Source organism: Pseudophryne corroboree, chromosome 7, assembly GCF_028390025.1.
Source record: "Pseudophryne corroboree isolate aPseCor3 chromosome 7, aPseCor3.hap2, whole genome shotgun sequence".
Classification (NCBI taxonomy): domain Eukaryota; kingdom Metazoa; phylum Chordata; class Amphibia; order Anura; family Myobatrachidae; genus Pseudophryne; species Pseudophryne corroboree.
In genome coordinates this window covers 510,774,417-510,793,485 of record NC_086450.1, presented here as the reverse complement: position 1 = coordinate 510,793,485, position 19,069 = coordinate 510,774,417, and the positions used below count along the sequence as shown (strand labels likewise).

Below are 19,069 nucleotides of genomic sequence, written 5' to 3'. Positions count from 1 at the left end.
GAGACAGCCGGCAAATCAATTAGTGCCTGTCCAGGCGTCTCAAACACCGTCAGGGGCTCTAAAGCGCCCGTTACCTCAGTCGGTCGACACAGACACAGACACGGACACTGACTCCAGTGTCGACGGTGAAGAAGCAAACGTATTTTCCAGTAGGGCCACACGTTACATGATCACGGCAATGAAGGAGGCTTTGAATATTTCTGATACTACAAGTACCACAAAAAAGGGTATTATGTGGGGTGTGAAAAAACTACCCGTAGTTTTTCCTGAATCAGACGAATTAAATGAAGTGTGTGATGATGCGTGGGTTTCACCCGATAAAAAATTGCTGATATCAAAGAAATTATTGGCATTATACCCTTTCCCGCCAGAAGTTAGGGCGCGTTGGGAAACACCCCCTAGGGTGGATAAGGCACTCACACGCTTATCAAAACAAGTGGCGTTACCATCTCCTGAGACGGCCGCCCTCAAGGAGCCAGCTGATAGGAAGCTGGAGAATGTCCTAAAGAGTATATACACACATACTGGTGTTATACTGCGACCAGCGATTGCCTCAGCCTGGATGTGCAGTGCTGGGGTGGCTTGGTCGGATTCCCTGACTGAAAATATTGATACCCTGGACAGGGACAGTATTTTATTGACTATAGAGCGTTTAAAAGATGCGTTTCTATATATGCGTGATGCACAGAGGGACATTTGCACCCTGGCATCAAGAGTAAGTGCGATGTCCATTTCTGCCAGAAGATGTTTATGGACACGACAGTGGTCAGGCGATGCGGATTCCAAACGGCATATGGAAGTATTGCCGTATAAAGGGGAGGAGTTGTTTGGGGTCGGTCTTTCGGACCTGGTGGCCACGGCAACAGCAGGAAAATCCACCTTTTTACCCCAACTCACCTCTCAGCAGAAAAAGACACCGTCTTTTCAGCCTCAGTCCTTTCGTCCCCATAAGCAGGGCCGGATTAACAATGGGGCGGATGGAGCTGCAGCTCCAGGCCCCCCATTGAAAATAGGCCCACAGGATCCCAATTCAGTCAGCCAGTGATGACAGGAGAAATCGTCTTCTCCTGTCATCACTTATGAACAGTTACAGCATACACCTTCGTCGCGGCTGAGGCTCCGCCTACTCCAGGCTGCAGCTGCCCGCAGTGTGCACATCCGCTCCCATCCCCTCCTATTACCTGAAGCTCAGACTCGAGTCAGACCCCAGCCGCGATAAGCTCCGCCCCCTGGGCGGCCTGCAGCTGTGCTCCTTCAGATTGTGTTCCCATGCAATCCAAGGCTTTTCCCTGAGCTCCGCCCACATGTCCAATTAGCTCCGCCCCCTGGGCGGCCTACAGCAATGCTCGATCAGATTCTGTTCCCATGCAATCCAAAGGTCTGTCCCCGAAGCTCCGCCCACAGGTCCGATTAGCCCCGCCCCCTGGTCAGTCAGCAGCTTTGTGCATATTGGGTTATAACTGAATTCCTGCAAATTCAGCTGCTGTTAGTAGTCCTGTCCTTCCAGTCCTGTGGCACTTACACAAAGGGGGCCTCTGTGGCTTAAAGTGTGTGTAAATATATATATATATATATATATATATATATATATATAGTTACCCCGGTGCGGCACTCGGTACTTGACAAACGGACTCTGGAAACCAGTATAGTTTAACAACGTTTCAGTGCTCGCCGGCACTATCGTCAGGTTTATAAGATTAAACAAGCCATTACATACCTTAAATACACGTGCACCCGTGAAAGACGCCGCGCCGGCGGTTGAGGGAGAACCTCCTCCTTTCCGGACGCAGCTGATTACGTCATCCTAAAGTGACTACCATCACCATAGTAACATACAAACATTAAAACAACGGATCTGTAAATGCAGAATCACATAGTTATAGAATCAAAATAACATTAGTCCCTATCTCAGCTACATATTGATACAAGTATCTAATCATCAAAAGCAGTTAAAACTCAAGTACTCATTTAGCCCGCGTGGGGCTACTACATCCAACCGGTGAATCCATTGGACCTCACGCTGAATTAATAACCGGTTTAGCAAAGATCTTTCTGCTTTTGATAAATCATATGAAGATAGATTTATAATTATTTCTTCCGTGGTGCAATAAGAGCAGCTTTAAGTAGCAGCACTAGAGCAGATCAACCTGTTGCACGTCACTTTGCAGAACAAAAACATTCAATTGCAAGCATTAAATATAGGATGATTGACTGGGTAAAAAAACCAGTGAGAGGTGGTGATAGAAACCGGTTATTAATTCAGCGTGAGGTCCAATGGATTCACCGGTTGGATGTAGTAGCCCCACGCGGGCTAAATGAGTACTTGAGTTTTAACTGCTTTTGATGATTAGATACTTGTATCAATATGTAGCTGAGATAGGGACTAATGTTATTTTGATTCTATAACTATGTGATTCTGCATTTACAGATCCGTTGTTTTAATGTTTGTATGTTACTATGGTGATGGTAGTCACTTTAGGATGACGTAATCAGCTGCGTCCGGAAAGGAGGAGGTTCTCCCTCAACCGCCGGCGCGGCGTCTTTCACGGGTGCACGTGTATTTAAGGTATGTAATGGCTTGTTTAATCTTATAAACCTGACGATAGTGCCGGCGAGCACTGAAACGTTGTTAAACTATACTGGTTTCCAGAGTCCGTTTGTCAAGTACCGAGTGCCGCACCGGGGTAACTATATGTATGTACTGCAGTACATGTGAAGGCACCGGTATATTATTATAGCTTCATCGAGGAGTGCCGGACCTATGCTACCGTATATATATATATATATATATATATATATATATATATATATATATATATATACATACATACATACATACATACACAGTGCAGTTCGCCTGGGGGCGGAACCGGCAGCCACTGCAATGTCTGTTTTGCTGGGCCCGCACCGAGAAGTGAAGAGCCACACTCTCCATGCACTCCTGATGCCCAAGAGGACCCATGAAGCAGGGGAAGTAAGGAGCGAGCAGCCAGACAGCAGGTACTCTACATAAATAGACAGACATCAGCCGCACTCACAGGAGTAAAGGTCCATACACGCTAGACGACGTCGCTCTATAAACGACGTTGTCTAGTGTTTCCCCTCCCGGGCTGTGCGGTCGGCGGCCGCCCGTACACACTGAGCGATATGACCGTTCATATCGCTCAGTGACATCACGCAGCTCCACTGCGGACAGCGACGATCATAGCCGACCCGCAGGGCAGCGCATCGATCGTCGCTGGCGCCATATACAGTTGCCGAGAAAATGAGCGACGTTGCTCAGGTAGGGGGAAAATGAGCAACGTCGCTCATTTTCTCGGCAAGTGTGTATGGGTCTTTTGTGAAAGCAGTGTAGTTACTACTTTACTTGGATTGAGCAGCAAGCTCTCCTGCCTAATCTCATTCTGTTGCTCTCTCTCACCAGTCTCTCCCTATGGATGTCTCTTTCCCCATGCCTGTCTCTCCCGCTCCTTATGGCCCCATCTCTGCCCATGCCATCTCCCTCCCCCATAACTCTCTCTCCCCATACCCCCATCTCTCTGTCTCCCATGGCCCTCTCTCTCTCTCTTTCCCCCATGCTTCTTTCCCTCATGCCCTCTCTCTCTCCTATGCCTCTCTCTTTCTCTCCCCAGTGCACCCGCTCTCTCTTTCCTCCATGCAGCTCTTTCCCTCACCACTGTCTCTCCACGCCCATACTCTCTCTCCATCCATGCCTCTCTCTCCCGCTCTGATAGATATATATATATTTGATTATATTATGATCCTGATGAAGGGGACGGGGGTCCCCGAAACGATGATGTACGTGCAGGGTTAGGGGTAGTGTGTGCGGGGAGCGGGTACAGGGTTAGGGATAGTGTGTGCCGGTGCAGGGTTAGTGGTAGTGTGTGATGGATGCGGGTACAGGGTTAGGGGTAGTGTGTGAGGGATGCGGGTACAGGGTTAGGGGTAGTGTGTGCGGGTGCAGGGATAGGGGTAGTGTGTGCGGGGTGCGGGTGCAGGGTTAGTGTGTGCAAGGAGCGGGTGCAGGGTTAGGGGTAGTGTGTGCGAGGAGCGGGTACAGGGTTAGGGGTAGTGTGTGCGACGAGCGGGTACAGGGTTAGGGGTAGTGTGTGGGAGGAGCGGGAACAGGGTTAGGGGTAGTGTGTGCGACGAGCGGGTACAGGGTTAGGGGTAGTGTGTGGGAGGAACAGGTACAGGGTTAGGGATAGTGTGTGCGGGGTGCGGGTGCAAGGTTAGTGGTAGTGTGTGAGGGATGCGGGTACAGGGTTAGGGGTAGTGTGTGCGAGGAGCGGGTACAGGGTTAGGGGTAGTGTGTGCGGGTGCAGGGATAGGGGTAGTGTGTGCGGGGTGCGGGTGCAGGGTTAGTGTGTGCAAGGAGCGGGTGCAGGGTTAGGGGTAGTGTGTGCGACGAGCGGGTGCAGGGTTAGTGGTAGTGGGTGAGGGATGCGGGTGCAGGGTTAGGGGTAGTGTGTACGAGGAGCAGGGTTAGGGGTAGTGTGTGTGAGGAGCAGGTACAGGGTTAGGGGTAGTGTGAGCGAGCAGCAGGTGCAGGGTTAGGGGTAGTGTGTGCGGGGAGAGGGTGCAGGGTTAGCGGTAGTGTATTGTGTGCTGGGAGCGGGTGCAGAGGAAGTGTAGTGTGTGCGAGGAGCAGGTGCAGGGTTAGCAATAGTATAGTGTGTGTGGGGAGTGGGTGCAGGGTTAGCGGTAGTGTAGTGTGTGCGGGGAGCGGATGCAGGGGAAGTGTAGTGTGTGCGGGGAGTAGGTGCAGGGGTAGTGTAGTGTGTGCGGGGAGTAGGTGCAGGGGTAGTGTAGTGTGTGCGGGGAGCGGATGCAGGGGTAAAGTAGTGTGTGCGGGAAGTAGGTGCAGAGGTAGTGTAGTGTGTGGGGGGAGTAGGTGCAGAGGTAATGTAGTGTGTGGGGGGAGTAGGTGCAGGGGTAATGTAGTGTGTGCGGGGAGTAGGTGCAGGGGTAATGTAGTGTGTGCGGGGAGTAGGTGCAGAGGTATTGTAGTGTGTGGGGGGAGCAGGTGCAGGGGTAGTATAGTGTGTGCGGGGAGCGGGTGCAGGGGTAATGTAGTGTGTGCGGGGAGTAGGTGCAGAGGTAGTGTAGTGTGTGCGGGGAGTAGGTGCAGAGGTAGTGTACTGTGTAGGGGGAGTAGGTGCAGAGGTAGTGTAGTGTGTGGGGGGAGTAGGTGCAGGGGTAATGTAGTGTGTGCGGGGAGTAGGTGCAGAGGTAGTGTAGTGTGTGGGGGGAATAGGTGCAGGGGGTAGTGTGTGCGGGGAGTAGGTGCAGGGGTAATGTAGTGTGTGCGGGGAGTAGGTGCATGGGTAATGTAGTGTGTGCGGGGAGTAGGTGCAGAGGTAGTGTAGTGTGTGCGGGGAGTAGGTGCAGGGGTAATGTAGTGTGTGCGGGGAGTAGGTGCAGGGGTAATGTAGTGTGTGCGGGGAGTAGGTGCAGGGGTAATGTAGTGTGTGCGGGGAGTAGGTGCAGAGGTAGTGTAGTGAGTGGGGGGAGTAGGTGCAGGGGTAATGTAGTGAGTGCGAGGAGTAGGTGCAGGGGTAATGTAGTGTGTGCGGGGAGTAGGTGCAGAGGTAGTGTAGTGTGTGCGGGGAGTAGGTGCAGAGGCAGTGTAGTGTGTGGGGGGAGTAGGTGCAGGGGTAATGTAGTGTGTGCGGGGAGTAGGTGCAGGGGTAGTGTAGTGTGTGCGGGGAGTAGGTGCAGGGGTAGTGTAGTGTGTGCGGGGAGTAGGTGCAGGGGTAATGTAGTGTGTGCGGGGAGTAGGTGCAGGGGTAGTGTAGTGTGTGAGGGGAGTAGGTGCAGGGGTAATGTAGTGTGTGCGGGGAATAGGTGCAGGGGTAGTGTAGTGTGTGTGGGGAGTGGGTGTAGGGTTAGCGGTAGTATATTTTTTACATGGTTGTTGCATGTTAATAAAACCTGAAAATGCATATTAGAAAAACCATAGCTCATTGAGTTTAGTCATAGGATAGCATTATATAAATGTATTTTTAAAATGTTCTGGGGCAAAATTCCCATGTGGCTTGGACTGCAGCCACTAACAGGTCTACAGATGGTGTAATGGTTAGCTTTACTGCCTCACAGCACTAAGGTCATGGGTTTGATTCCCACCACGGCCCTAACTGTGTGGTGTTTGTATATTCTCCCCATACTTGCATGGGTTTCCTACTGCCACAATCTAAATATATACTAGTAGGTTAGGCTCGTAACACAAAAATAAACCGTAGGTGGGTAGCTATGCCCTCCATGGTGCTAGCCAGACCACACTGCACAGACCACACCCCCATATCAGTAGTCACATCCCCACCATGCTGGTCCCACCCCCTGAAGCGGCACACAGTAGGCCCTACATAAATTACAGCTCCAGGCCCATGAGGACCTTAATCTGGCACTGCCCATAAGGGCAAGCGGGCAAAAGGCCAGTCATATCTGCCCCGGGGTAGAGGAAAGGGAAAAAGACTGCAGCAGACAGCTTCTTCCCAGGAACAGAAGCCCTCCACAGCTTCTGCCAAGTCCTCAGCATGACGCTGGGGCCTTACAAGCGGATTCAGGTGCGGTGGTGGGTCGTCTCAAGAGTTTCAGCGCGCAGTGGGCTCACTCGCAAGTGGACCCCTGGATCCTACAGGTAGTATCCCAGGGGTACAAATTGGAATTCGAGACGTCTCCCCCTCGCAGGTTCCTGAAGTCTGCTTTACCAACGTCTCCCTCCGACCGGGAGGCAGTATTGGAAGCAATTCACAAGCTGTATTCCCAGCAGGTGATAATCAAAGTACCCCTCCTACAACAGGGAAAGGGGTATTATTCCACACTATTTGTGGTACCAAAGCCAGACGGCTCGGTGAGACCTATTCTAAATCTGAAATCTTTGAACACTTACATACAAAGGTTCAAATTCAGGATGGAGTCACTCAGAGCAGTGATAGCGAACCTGGAAGAAGGGGACTATATGGTGTCCCTGGAAATCAAGGATGCTTACCTTCTTGTCCCAATTTACCCTTCTCACCAAGGGTACCTCAGGTTCGTAGTACAGAACTGTCATTATCAGTTTCAGACGCTGCCGTTTGGATTGTCCACGGCACCCCGGGTCTTTACCAAGGTAATGGCCGAAATGATGATTCTTCTTCGAAGAAAAGGCGTCTTAATTATCCCTTACTTGGACGATCTCCTGATAAGGGCAAAGTCCAGGGAACAGTTGGAGGTCGGAGTAGCACTATCTCGGGTACTGCTACAACAGCACGGGTGGATTCTAAATATTCCAAAATCGCAGCTGATCCCGACGACACGTCTGCTGTTCCTAGGGATGATTCTGGACACAGTCCAGAAAAAGGTGTTTCTCCCGGAGGAGAAAGCCAAGGAGTTATCCGAGCTAGTCAGGAACCTCCTAAAACCAGGAAAAGTGTCAGTGCATCAGTGCACAAGGGTCCTGGGAAAAATGGTGGCTTCTTACGCAAGAACTTTTCAGTGGGATCTGCTGGACAAATGGTCCGGATCGCATCTTCAGATGCATCAGCGGATAATCCTGTCTCCAAGGACAAGGGTGTCTCTTCTGTGGTGGCTGCAGAGTGCTCATCTACTAGAGGGGCGCAGATTCGGCATTCAGGATTGGGTCCTGGTGACCACGGATGCCAGCCTGAGAGGCTGGGGAGCAGTCACACGGGGAAAAAATTTCCAGGGAACATGGTCAAGTCTGGAGACTTCCCTTCACATAAATATACTGGAGCTAAGGGCAATCTACAATGCTCTATGCCTAGCAAGACCTCTGCTTCAGGGTCAGCCGGTGCTGATCCAGTCGGACAACATCACGGCAGTCGCCCATGTAAACAGACAGGGCGGCACAAGAAGCAGGAGGGCAATGGCAGAAGCTGCAAGGATTCTCCGCTGGGCGGAAAATCATGTGATAGCACTGTCAGCAGTGTTCATTCCGGGAGTGGACAACTGGGAAGCAGATTTCCTCAGCAGGCACGACCTCCACCCGGGAGAGTGGGGACTTCACCCAGAAGTCTTCCACATGCTTGTGACCCGTTGGGAAAGACCAAAAGGTGGACATGATGGCGTCCCGCCTAAACAAAAAACTGGACAGGTATTGCGCCAGGTCAAGGGACCCTCAGGCAATAGCTGTGGATGCTCTGGTAACACCGTGGGTGTACCAGTCAGTGTATGTGTTCCCTCCTCTTCCTCTCATACCCAAGGTACTGAGAATTATAAGAAGGAGAGGAGTAAGAACTATACTCGTGGCTCCGGATTGGCCAAGGAGGACTTGGTACCCGGAACTTTAAGAGATGCTCACAGAGGACCCATGGCCTCTGCCGCTAAGAAGGGACTTGCTTCAGCAAGGACCCTGTCTGTTCCAAGACTTACCGCGGCTGCGTTTGACGGCATGGCGGTTGAACGCCGGATCCTAAGGGAAAAAGGCATTCCGGAAGAGGTCATACCTACCCTGGTCAAAGCCAGGAAGGAGGTGACCGCACAACATTATCACCGTATTTGGCGAAAATATGTGGCGTGGTGTGAGGCCAGGAAGGCCCCCACGGAGGAATTTCAACTGGGTCGATTCCTGCATTTCCTGCAAACAGGAGTGTCTATGGGCCTCAAATTGGGGTCCATTAAGGTTCAAATTTCGGCCCTGTCGATTTTCTTCCAGAAAGAATTGGCTTCAGTTCCTGAAGTCCAGACATTTGTCAAGGGAGTACTGCATATACAGCCTCCTTTTGTGCCTCCAGTGGCACCGTGGGATCTGAACGTAGTTCTGGGATTCCTCAAATCGCATTGGTTTGAACCGCTCAAATCAGTGGATTTGAAATATCTCACATGGAAAGTGACCATGCTGTTGGCCCTGGCCTCGGCCAGGCGAGTGTCAGAATTGGCGGCTTTGTCTTACAAAAGCCCATATCTGATTTTCCATTCGGACAGGGCAGAACTGCGGACTCGTCCCCAGTTTCTCCCTAAGGTGGTGTCAGCGTTTCACCTGAACCAACCTATTGTGGTGCCTGCAGCTACTAGGGACTTGGAGAACTCCAAGTTGCTGGACGTTGTCAGGGCCCTGAAAAAATACGTTTCTAGGACGGCTGGAGTCAGGAAAACTGACTCGCTGTTTATCTTGTATGCACCCAACAAGTTGGGTGCTCCTGCTTCTAAGCAGACGATTGCTCGGTGGATTTGTAGTACAATTCAGCTTGCACATTCTGTGGCAGGCCTGCCACAGCCAAAATCTGTCAATGCCCACTCCACAAGGAAGGTGGGCTCATCTTGGGCGGCTGCCCGAGGGGTCTCGGCTTTACAACTTTGCCGAGCTGCTACTTGGTCAGGGGCAAACACGTTTGCAAAATTCTACAAATTTGATACCCTGGCTGAGGAGGACCTGGAATTCTCTCATTCGGTGCTGCAGAGTCATCCGCACTCTCCCGCCCGTTTGGGAGCTTTGGTATAATCCCCATGGTCCTGACGGAGTCCCCAGCATCCACTTAGAACGTCAGAGAAAATAAGAATTTACTTACCGATAATTCTATTTCTCGTAGTCCGTAGTGGATGCTGGGCGCCCATCCCAAGTGCGGATTGTCTGCAATACTTGTACATAGTTATTGTTACAAAAATCGGGTTGTTATTGTTGTGAGCCATCTTTTCAGAGGCTCCTCTGTTATCATGCTGTTAACTGGGTTCAGATCACAAGTTGTACAGTGTGATTGGTGTGGCTGGTATGAGTCTTACCCGGGATTCAAAATCCTTCCTTATTGTGTACGCTCGTCCGGGCACAGTATCCTAACTGAGGCTTGGAGGAGGGTCATAGGGGGAGGAGCCAGTGCACACCACCTAGTCATAAAGCTTTTATTTTTGTGCCCTGTCTCCTGCGGAGCCGCTAATCCCCATGGTCCTGACGGAGTCCCCAGCATCCACTACGGACTACGAGAAATAGAATTATCGGTAAGTAAATTCTTATTATTTCCTATACAGGAGCAAACAGCTTCAGTGAGGAGCCTGCTTCCCGTGTAATAGGGTGTGGGTTTTAATCCTGGGTATGACGGCCAGGGAAGTGGCTGCCAATTAACTTGATTGACTTGTGTCACAGAACAGGAGGAGAGGTGCTCCCCTACAGAGGAGGAGCCCAGCGGCAGCAGACTCCATTACCTCCCACAGGTACGTACGCCTCTGGCTGTGTCTAAACTCCGACTAATTCCATCACACAGTAGTGCAGCACTGATTCTGCAGGTCCTACCCACTGCATTCACGAAAGCAGTGCGACTCCATATTGTTTGTCAGTTGAAAAATGTTTAAGAAAAAATGTTTGCAAACACATGTTTAGCTGCTGGCCACTTCACGGCTTCTCTTATACAGCAGTCCTAACTACTTGATAGCAGTGCCCACATTGGGCCATGTAATTTGTCACAGTACGCCTCATGATAAAGGCCATTACTAAAACAGTTCCAGACAGAGAGCTAACTTACCAGGGAGCCACCCCCAGGATCTCCCATTGGCACTACAAGGAACAGCATGCCTTCCAAATGCTGCTCCCATTCAATGCCTCATGCACACAAGCAGACAAACAATTTGGAAGCTGCTCAATCATACCTGGAGATAATTATATATCAGGTGCTGGAAGGGGGAGGGGTCATGGACAAACAAACAAAGAGGAAGGGGGGTGCAAATCCCCACCCCCAAATTCCCTTCCGCACACTGAAAATTACCTGTAACTATCCCTGAATCTATCTGGTAATAAAATTCAGAGAATTCGTCACAAATGTTTGCAAACACATGTTTAGCTGCTGGCCACTTCACGGCTTCTCTGATACAGCAGTCCTAACTACTTGATAGCAGTGCCCACATTGGGCCATGTAATTTGTCACAGTACGCCTCATGATAAAGGCCATTACTAAAACAGACCGGCAGCAGCGGCTCCTGATTGGCTGCCGGTCCGCGTGCTCTGATTGGCTAATGAACCGGCGGCTGGTTTGAAGTCCGCTATACGCCGCCAGACATAGCCGCGCTCTCCTCCTGGCAGCTGAGATACGCTGCCGCTGGACTGAGCAGCAGCGCGGCACAAGCGGGGGGCCTACTTCAGGCCCCTTGGGACCCACCGGGCCCTAGGCAACCGCTTTGGTTGCCTAGCGGTTAATCCGCCTCTGCGATGGGGACTATGGCTATGTGCCTGGGTAGGTGAGGGGCTATGTGCAGGGAGGGGAACTATTGCTATCTATGTTAGCAGGGATTGTTATTGTGATGGGAGCAGAGGTGTAACTAGGGTTTCTGGAGCCCAGGGCAAGATGGAAAATGGCGCCCCCCCCCCCTTTAAAAAAAAAAAAACACTAAACAAAGCATGTGCGCGCACCGAAAAATGGGCGTGGTCACACTCAAGAAGGGGTGTGGCTCCACTCCAGAAGGGGTGTGGCCACTGAAAATGGCCCACAGTGCCAGATACATTGCCCCACTCAGTGCCGGATACAATGCCCCACTCAGTGCCGGATACAATGCCCCACTCAGTGCCGGATACAATGCCCCACTCAGTGCCGGATACAATGCCCCACTCAGTGCCGGATACAATGCCCCACTCAGTGCCGGATACAATGCCCCACTCAGTGCCGGATACAATGCCCCACAGTGCCAGTTACATGCCCCACAGTGCCAGTTACTGTGCCCCACAGTGCCAGTTACTGTGCCCCACAGTGCCAGTTACAGTGCCCCACAGTGCCAGTTACAGTGCCCCACAGTGCCAGTTACAGTGCCCCACAGTGCCAGTTACAGTGCCCCACAGTGCTGGATACATGCCCCACAGTGCCAGTTACAGTGCCCCACAGTGCCAGTTACAGTGCTGGATACATGCCCCACAGTGCCGGATACATGCCCCACAGTGCCGGATACATGCCCCACAGTGCCAGATACATGCCCCACAGTGCCAGATACATGCCCCACAGTGCCAGATACATGCCCCACAGTGCCAGATACATGCCCCACAGTGCCAGATACATGCCCCACAGTGCCAGATACATGCCCCACAGTGCCAGATACATGCCCCACAGTGCCAGATACATGCCCCACAGTGCCAGATACATGCCCCACAGTGCCAGTTACAATGCCCCACAGTGCCAGTTACAATGCCCCACAGTGCCAGTTACAATGCCCCACAGTGCCAGTTACAATGCCCCACAGTGCCAGTTACAGTGCCCCACAGTGCCCCACAGTGCCAGTTACAGTGCCCCACAGTGCCAGTTACAGTGCCCCACAGTGCCAGTTACTGTGCCCCACAGTGCCAGTTACAGTGCCCCACAGTGCCAGTTACAGTGCCCCACAGTGCCAGTTACAGTGCCCCACAGTGCCAGTTACAGTGCCCCACAGTGCTGGATACATGACCCACAGTGCCAGTTACAGTGCCCCACAGTGCCAGTTACAGTGCCCCACAGTGCCAGTTACAGTGCCCCACAGTGCCAGTTACAGTGCCCCACAGTGCCAGTTACAGTGCCCCACAGTGCCAGTTACAGTGCCCCACAGTGCCAGTTACAGTGCCCCACAGTGCCAGTTACAGTGCCCCACAGTGCCAGTTACAGTGCCCCACAGTGCCAGTTACAGTGCCCCACAGTGCCAGTTACATTGCCCCACAGTGCCAGTTACATGCCCACAGTGCCAGTTACAGTGCCCCACAGTGCTGGATACATGACCCACAGTGCCAGTTACAGTGCCCCACAGTGCCAGTTACAGTGCCCCACAGTGCCAGTTACAGTGCTGGATACATGCCCCACAGTGCTGGATACATGCCCCACAGTGCCAGATACAGTGCCCCACAGTGCCAGTTACATGCCCCACAGTGCCAGTTACATGCCCCACAGTGCCAGTTACATGCCCCACAGTGCCAGTTACAGTGCCCCACAGTGCCAGTTACAGTGCCCCACAGTGCCAGTTACAGTGCCCCACAGTGCCCCACAGTGCCAGTTACATTGCCCCACAGTGCCAGTTACTGTGCCCCACAGTGCCAGTTACTGTGCCCCACAGTGCTGGATACATGCCCCACAGTGCCAGGCCCCCCCGTTCCGCCGCCGGACCCCCCCTGCCCCGTCACTCACCTGTGAGGGGAGGAGAGCGCAGTGCAGCGCCTCTCCTTTCCCTCGCTGCTCCCTCCGGACGCCGGCGACTGTCTGGCGCCGGTTCGCTAGCCAATCAGAGCTCGCGGACCGGCAGCCAATCAGGAGCCGGTCCGCAAGCCCTGATTGGCTAGCGCCGGAGACCGGACACGGCAGCGCTGCTGGCAGCGCTGCTAGTGCTCCAGCGGCGGTGAGGGGAGGGAGAGACGCTGCGCTCTCTCCTCCCCTCACATTTAGGGGTAACGGGGCGAGTGGGCCTGGACGCCGGCGGCACCCCCCTCTCCTGGGCCTGCCAGGGCGCCCAGGGCACGTGCCCCACTCGCCCTACCCTAGTTACGCCTCTGGATGGGAGGGAGGTGGGGACCACTGTATGACTGTGTTGGGAGAGGTGGAGACTACGGCTCTGTGCTGGGAGACTACGGCTCTTGCTTAGGGTGGTGGGGGCTATGCTATGTGCTGGGAGGGGGATGGGGACTGTGACTGTAGGGGCACATCTGGCACTGTGTGGGAATATGTGTATCTGGCAATGTGGGGGCATGTCTAGCACTGTGGATGCATGTGTGTATCTGGCACTGTGGAGGCATGTCTAGCACTGTGGAGGCATGTGTGTATCTGGCAATGTGGGGGCATGTCTAGCACTGTGGAGGCATGTGTGTATCTGGCAATGTGGGGGCATGTCTAGCACTGTGGATGCATGTGTGTATCTGGCACTGTGGAGGCATGTCTAGCACTGTGGAGGCACGTGTGTATCTGGCACTGTGGAGGCACGTGTGTATCTGGCACTGTGGAGGCACGTGTGTATCTGGCACTGTGGAGGCACGTGTGTATCTGGCACTGTGGAGGCACGTGTGTATCTGGCACTGTGGAGGCACGTGTGTATCTGGCACTGTGGAGGCACGTGTGTATCTGGCACTGTGGAGGCACGTGTGTATCTGGCACTGTGGAGGCACGTGTGTATCTGGCACTGTGGAGGCATGTGTGTATCTGGCATGATGATGTCGAAAATATTATACTTACACTCTACACATACTAACCCCATTCAGAGTGGTCTCTGTGCGTGCACGTGTTCTGCTGCACGTGCGCATACTCACACGCAGCGTACAGTGGCTCGCAGGCTTTGCGTATTAGCGCATGGTATGAGTAAATATGGTAACATGCGCATATGCATAGAAATGCCAAAAAGACATATTCCATATTTTATTTACATAGTGCATTATTTACACATAGTCCACACACACCACACCAGCAACTTACACTTACTTAGAATGTATAGCAACGGAGGTATCCAGCTTTACAGGATGTGAGGGGACAGAAATAGGTCAGAACATGGGGTTTGGTATCCACATGTACAGTAATTCAAGGGCAACATTCCGATCGCAGTTTGCAGATAATCGCATTCTCCTGTGTATAGTTATGTGCAGGAATACTATATTCATATCTCACTGTAATTACTGTACTCATGATATTCGGAGGGAACCCAGTGGCGGACACCTGCAAGGACACCTGGACCAAGCATCGTCCACCTGTTCAAACCAACCTATGACCCCTCACATACTGTAAATGACCTGCCCCATGACCTATGGAAGAAGAGCTTACAGTTTCCTTTGTTCTATGTTCCATGCCTCCTGGCCGGTCTCAGTCTAATTCTCTGAAGGTCATCTTGCTAGACTGACTGAGGACCGGATCCGGGTGGCGCAGGCGAACAGACGTATGTATCCATTGGTTGTAGCTTCTTCTCTGTGATAGTGTTGTATATTCTGCGTTTACCCCTTTTAAGTAAATATTTGTTGCTGCGTTGGACCACAACATAACATAACTATTGGTGTCGCATTCCATTTCTGTTAAGGGTTTAAGGTGTATTCAGCCACACATGTTGCTAAATTGTGCTCACATCGTGTCGGCGTGCTTACGCAAACGTGCATACATATTCATAGAGGTTTAACACATACATTTAGCTGCCGCAGCGGCCCAATCCACTGTGCAATAAGGTATTGGTTTTTCCTGAAAGTTAAGTGAACTTAACAGGTACTATTGGGGGCATGTGTGTATCTGGCACTATTGGGGGCATGTGTGTATCTGGCACTGCAGTATTGGGGTCATGTGTGTATCACGCCCCATTTTCATTGGCCATGCCCCAAGTGGCATGTGGCCACACCCATTTTTTGGGCGTGCACACGCTGAACCACCAAAAAAAAAATGTTTCTACTTGTACCACTGGGTAGTGCGCTGCACTGCACTTCTTTACACTACTATTTGATTATACTACCTGGCCTTTGGTGGCACCGCATCCTCAGCCAGGCCGGGCACTGCTGATGTCTCCTCAGTGTTATAAGAAATACTGTGTGGGCATAATGTGTAAAGGGAACGGCTACTGTGTGGGCATGATGTGTATAAGGGTTACTACTGTGCAGCGTAATTTGAATTGGGGGAACTATTGTATGGTCATGCCCCTTTCCCACAGATAGAGAGGCAGATGCATTAACCTGGAGAAGGCATAAGGAAGTGATAAACCAGTGAGAAGTGCAAGGTGATAATTTACATATTGGAGCCGATTGGCTGGTGCATTAACAGGTAGGAGCTGATTGGCTGGTGCATTTATCACCTTGCACTTATCACTTTCTTATGCTGTCTCCAGGCTAAATACATCTGCCCCCATGTCCCTTTTTTGCATATGCACCTTCCCTATTTCAAATATGGGGGTGCCAGTCCCTTACTTTGCCAGTGGTGCTGGGACTCCTAGATACACCCCTGATCACAGTTTTCAAATCTTCTGCCAGATTGTTCCCAGAAAGGGATGATACCATAGAAAGGGAGATTTTAACAAAGTTCAAAAACAAACTGACCCAACATACACAGGCTCAGCAGGGAATAATACATGGGTGTTTATGGTTAATAGATTAATGAATTAATGGGGACAGAAACCTCAGAAGCCTTTGTTCAGAATTAGTTTACAATAATTTCAAATAATAATAATAATAATAATAATAATGGAAGACACAGAACTGCTCCTTACACTATGTACAGAATAACCCTCATCTCTGCATCTAATACATGTCATTCAAGTTCCAGCAACTATTTATCTGTAGCCACAGAGATCTGTACCTGCCCCAGGTGTGCTTCTTACCTGAGTACAAGGACTTCCACACAGGATCACTTCCCTCTGATGTGTGGGGGAGGAGAGGGGGGTGTTATATGGCCATGTTCTCTGGATACCACTAATCATGTACAGCCTACAGGTGATTTCATCTATTTTGCTGGTTTAGTGATTGTTCCACCTGTTTCCAGAGACAGAAATACTGAAAACATGACATGTTGGGTGTTTTTGGGATTCTAAATATCGGAATACACTAGTATTGAAGTGTTCTGTTTCACACTGTGACTGAGAATATACAGTGTATGGATACAATGTAACACTACAGACACTGGGGCAGTGTGACTGAGAATATACAGAGTATGGATATAATGTAACATTACAGACACTGGGGCTGTGTGACTGAGAATATACAGTGCATGGATACAATGTAACACTACAGTCACTGGTGCTGTGTGACTGAGAATATACAGAGTATGGATACAATGTAACATTACAGACACTGGGGCTGTGTGACTGAGAATATACAGTGTATGGATACAATGTAAAGGTGCATACACACGGTGAGATTCGGACTTATCCGATTCTCACCGTGCGACAGGGGGCCGGGTCGGCACTTAGCCAGTATCGCAAGCACATAATGACTGTGCTTGCGATGCTGGCTATGTGCGATTTCAATCCTGACTATCTCTTCTATAGAGATAGTCAGGATTGACTTGCCTGCACAGCCTATTTTTTCTGCCGATGCCGACCGCGCGGGGCCGCGCATCGGCATCGGATCGGGATCGCAAGGTGACTGTCACCTTGCGATCTGCACTATCTTTTCTTCCGATTCTGACTATATAGTCAGAATCGGAAGAAAAAATCGACCCGTGTGTACACACCTTTACACTACAGACACTGGGCTGTGTGACTGAGAATATACAGTGTATGGATACAATGTAACACTACAGACACTGGGGCTGTGTGACTGAGAATATACAGTGTATGGATACAATGTAACACTACAGACACTGGGGCTGTGTGACTGAGAATATACAGTGTATGGATACAATGTAACACTACAGACACTGGGGCTGTGTGACTGAGAATATACAGTGTATGGATACAATGTACCACTACAGACACTGGGGATGTGTGACTGAGAATATACAGTGTATGGATACAATGTAACACTACAGACACTGGGGCTGTGTGACTGAGAATATACAGTGTATGGATACAATGTAACACTACAGACACTGGGGCTGTGTGACTGAGAATATACAGTGTATGGATACAATGTAACACTACAGACACTGGGGCTGTGTGACTGAGAATATACAGTGTATGGATACAATGTAACACTACAGACACTGGGGCTGTGTGACTGAGAATATACAGTGTATGGATACAATGTAACACTACAGACACTGGGGCTGTGTGACTGAGAATATACAGTGTATGGATACAATGTAACACTACAGACACTGGGGCTGTGTGACTGAGAATATACAGTGTATGGATACAATGTAACACTACAGACACTGGGGCTGTGTGACTGAGAATATACAGTGTATGGATACAATGTAACACTACAGACACTGGGGCTGTGTGACTGAGAATATACAGTGTATGGATACAATGTAACACTACAGACACTGGGGCTGTGTGACTGAGAATATACAGTGTATGGATACAATGTAACACTACAGACACTGGGGCTGTGTGACTGAGAATATACAGTGTATGGATACAATGTAACACTACAGACACTGGGGCTGTGTGACTGAGAATATACAATGTATGGATACAATGTAACACTACAGACACTGGGGCTGTGTGACTGAGAATATACAGTGTATGGATACAATGTAACACTACAGACACTGGGGCTGTGTGACTGAGAATATACAGGGTATGGATACAATGTAACACTACAGACACTGGGGCTGTGTGACTGAGAATATACAGGGTATGGATACAATGTAACACTACAGACACTGGGGCTGTGTGACTGAGAATATACAGTGTATGGATACAATGTAACACTACAGTCACTGGGGCTGTGTGACTGAGAATATACAGTGTATGGATACAATGTAACACTACAGACACTGGGATGTGTGACTGAGAATATACAGTGTATGGATACAATGTAACACTACAGACACTGGGGCTGTGTGACTGAGAATATACAGTGTATGGATACAATGTAACACTACAGACACTGGGGCTGTGTGACTGAGAATATACAGTGTATGGATACAATGTAACACTACAGACACTGGGGCTGTGTGACTGAGAATATACAGTGCATGGATACAATGTAACACTACAGACACTGGGGCTGTGTGACTGAGAATATACAGTGCATGGATACAATGTAACACTACAGACACTGGGGCTGTGTGACTGAGAATATACAGTGCATGGATACAATGTAACACTACAGACACTGGGGCTGTGTGACTGAGAATATACAGTGCATGGATACAATGTAACACTACAGACACTGGGGGTGTGTGACTGAGAATATACAGTGTATGGATACAATGTAACACTACAGACACTGGGGCTGTGTGACTGAGAATATACAGTGTATGGATACAATGTAACACTACAGACACTGGGGCTGTGTGACTGAGAATATACAGTGTATGGATACAATGTAACACTACAGACACTGGGGCTGTGTGACTGAGAATATACAGTGTATGGATACAATGTAACACTACAGACACTGGGGCTGTGTGACTGAGAATATACAGTGTATGGATACAATGTAACACTACAGACACTGGGGCTGTGTGACTGAGAATATACAGTGTATGGATACAATGTAACACTACAGACACTGGGGCTGTGTGACTGAGAATATACAATGTATGGATACAATGTAACACTACAGACACTGGGG

At 50.3% G+C, this 19,069-nt stretch overlaps 1 protein-coding gene across 2 annotated transcripts in view; it reads right to left on the bottom strand.

Annotated features, from left to right (window-relative positions):
* Window positions 1–16,286, bottom strand: part of LOC134945893 (E3 ubiquitin-protein ligase TRIM11-like) — a 54,063-nt gene extending 37,777 nt beyond the window's left edge. Inside the window, exon 1 of one of the 2 annotated variants that reach the window (XM_063935447.1) lies at window positions 16,204–16,286. The gene's annotated coding sequence lies outside the window, so the exon portion shown is untranslated. The remainder of the gene's footprint in view (window positions 1–16,203) is intronic. The other variant, XM_063935448.1, reaches the window with a different exon arrangement.
* Between the last annotated feature and the right edge of the window lie 2,783 nt (window positions 16,287–19,069).